The sequence below is a fragment of the Tasmannia lanceolata genome, unplaced genomic scaffold (genome assembly GCF_043159265.1).
Source record: "Tasmannia lanceolata isolate RefF3 unplaced genomic scaffold, GAP_Taslan_0.1 ptg000003l, whole genome shotgun sequence".
In the NCBI taxonomy this organism is placed as follows: Eukaryota; Viridiplantae; Streptophyta; class Magnoliopsida; order Canellales; family Winteraceae; genus Tasmannia; species Tasmannia lanceolata.
The window spans coordinates 55,756,575-55,759,315 of record NW_027518680.1 but is presented as its reverse complement, the minus strand read 5'-3'; positions in this window follow the sequence as shown (position 1 = coordinate 55,759,315).

The window sequence follows — 2,741 nt, the reverse complement described above, 5'->3', positions numbered from 1 at the left end:
TTGCTCACGACTCAACCCATGCTGCTATGAAAGGGTTATGAACCATCTGACATGGTTTCTGGGGCACCCAGTGCCATCATACCTGTCATAATCTGGTGCTTTGAACTTTGGCGGCAAAGTGACAATAGGGGTCTCAAAATATTCAGAAATATCGAACCTCTTCGGCCCTTGAAATTTCATGCTTTCAATGTCTTTGGCCATCTTCTGGCACATACTGAATAACTCCTTCTCCTTATTCGTCTGCGGAGCACAATATTCTTCAGCATATTGGTCCTCATCGAGGTCAATCTCCACAGGAGGAATATGAGGTCTATCGAGGTTAGGAAATGCAGCGGGAGTAGGCTGGATGACAGGCGCTCTAGAAGTAGAGGTCTTGTCAGTAGTCTGAGATTTCAGCACGGCCATCTCCTCTTTCAACCCCGAGATATCTCGAGACATGTTTCTCAGCATTTCTTGAATAACCAACATGGGATCAGTTATATCAGTCATTTGGTCGGACTCTGGTGAGTTAGGTAACTCAAGGGTAGGGGATAAAGATTCTCTGGATGATAAGTGTGAGTCAAAATGACGGACAAGTCTAGAGACAGAGGAAGGTCTAGACCAGGTAGGTTTGGACTGGTTATCTTTTGATGGAGCGATGGTTGCTCTCTTTCAGAATCCTGATTGGAAATGAACATATTAGATTAAATGGATGATGAGTGAAATAGGACTTTCTGAGCAAATAAAGACAAGAGAAAAACAAACACACTTTTATTGATAAAACCTCGAATTGTGATTACAACAGATGATAATACTAATCTCTGATCACAATTGGATAAGCAGATTGACAATAAATGAAAATGCAGAAATCAAGATGACAAAACAGATATGGAATCTCAAGGCTCTTCGATCCGAGCTCTCCTGCTTGCAGGCTCTTCTGCTAATGCTTCATGTCGGACTTTGGATATTAAACCGAACCTCCTTTCCATATTTTTGTTTCCCCAAGCAGCCACAATGGATTTGATAAGATCAGGAGTAAGATCCTCACAAAGAGGAGGGACTATGATTCCGGGAGGACATGGAATTCCCGTAATCTGATAGAGAAATCGCATGGGTGCATAAAAAGAAGATTTCTCGGTACCCATGAGGTAAACAAACGGGTGTGGGTAAGTGCTAGTAAAAACGTGGAAGCATGAATGACTTACCCAGCGAAACTGGCTCTCCTTTACATGCTGCAACCAATTGCGCTATTCATCAATGGATTGAGGTTGATTGGCTATCGGTTTCCATGTACGGAAATTCTTCAGGATATACGGATTTTTGTTTTGTCGCTGAAGAATTTGAAGTTTTTCACCAAGCCAGACATACAACAACTTCACACACCCACAAAAATTGTCTTTGATCTCTTGGGAAGCAATAAGATCTAGTCCCAAGAAGGTCTCTGCTAACATGGTAGGGATGGGATTCCTCCCTTCGTTAATTTGGTCTACCACAGTTAATAAGGATAACGGAGCAACACGAGGGTTTTTCCGAATGAAATATCGCGCAAAGACACTAAAAATCAAAGCATTGCGTCGACAACTCTGAAAATGAGAGTTAGTAGGATCAACGTTTTCGGAAAAGAGGGTAATGAGGTTTTGAACTTGCACACACGTATCCGTTAAGCATGGAAGAGCATCAACGGTTTGATTTTTGAATAGCTTGCAAAAAATGGAATGAGAGGAATCTATACTCGAAGATCGTATCCAAAGTCCCTCTGTTGGGAGCTCTAATAAAGCACACCAATCCTCGAATATAGGACAAAGCTCGAAAGATCCAAATCGAAAAACGTGAAGATTAGGATCCCAGAATCCCGCGGCTGCTTGGAGAAACTTCCAATTTATATCAGATACACTCAAATGATTGAAAGCACAGATGAACTGATCAGCCATACTCCTTTCCAAAGATTCTCGCGGAAGAGCCTTAATTGTCTCGCTTATCCAGCCTTTCAACACATTATTCGCCATAATTTAACCTAAACACAAAGAATAGGATGGGATAATTAGGGAATGGAGAATAACTTGGGATAAACAAGGAATAAGGATAAATTCAGCAATTAATCACAAGGAGGATACTATTGGCAACATCGAATGTTCCATTAATGATCAAAGATGATCAGAAACTCAGAGAAGAGACCACGGTCATAGAATGACAAAAGTAGATCATAGACCGGATCTAAATCTGGAAGATGGACAACAAAATGTACGATCAAAAATATGAAAGAAATGATAGACTATGGTCATAGAGACAGCAGACAAGCAATCGACCATATCTAAGACAGAACGAACAACGATTTGAGTAAGACAATATTGATCTATGATGTTCGAATTTAAAGGATAAAAACAGGTAAAATTTATCATCACTGGGTCAAGGAATAAACCGTAGCTACGAGTGTGACAAGTATAAGTCACTAGCCAGGTTTAGATCTGAGAGATGAATAAACAAAACAGACTGATTCAAGCCAGGAATCTCTACTAGAAAGTAGGTCCTGATCTTATAATCAAGAGATAAATGGACAAAATCTCAATGAATAGAACAAAATATAGGCCACGACCATGAGAAGGCAAGTAAAAGCCACTGGTCGGGTCTAGATCCGAAGGACGGACTGATATGACTAATTTGATTAGATAAGGAAGCCTCACTAATGAGTAGGCTCTAATCTAATAATCAAAATATAGATATATACATATATATCCTAACCAGGGGCACCAGCCCTAAATATA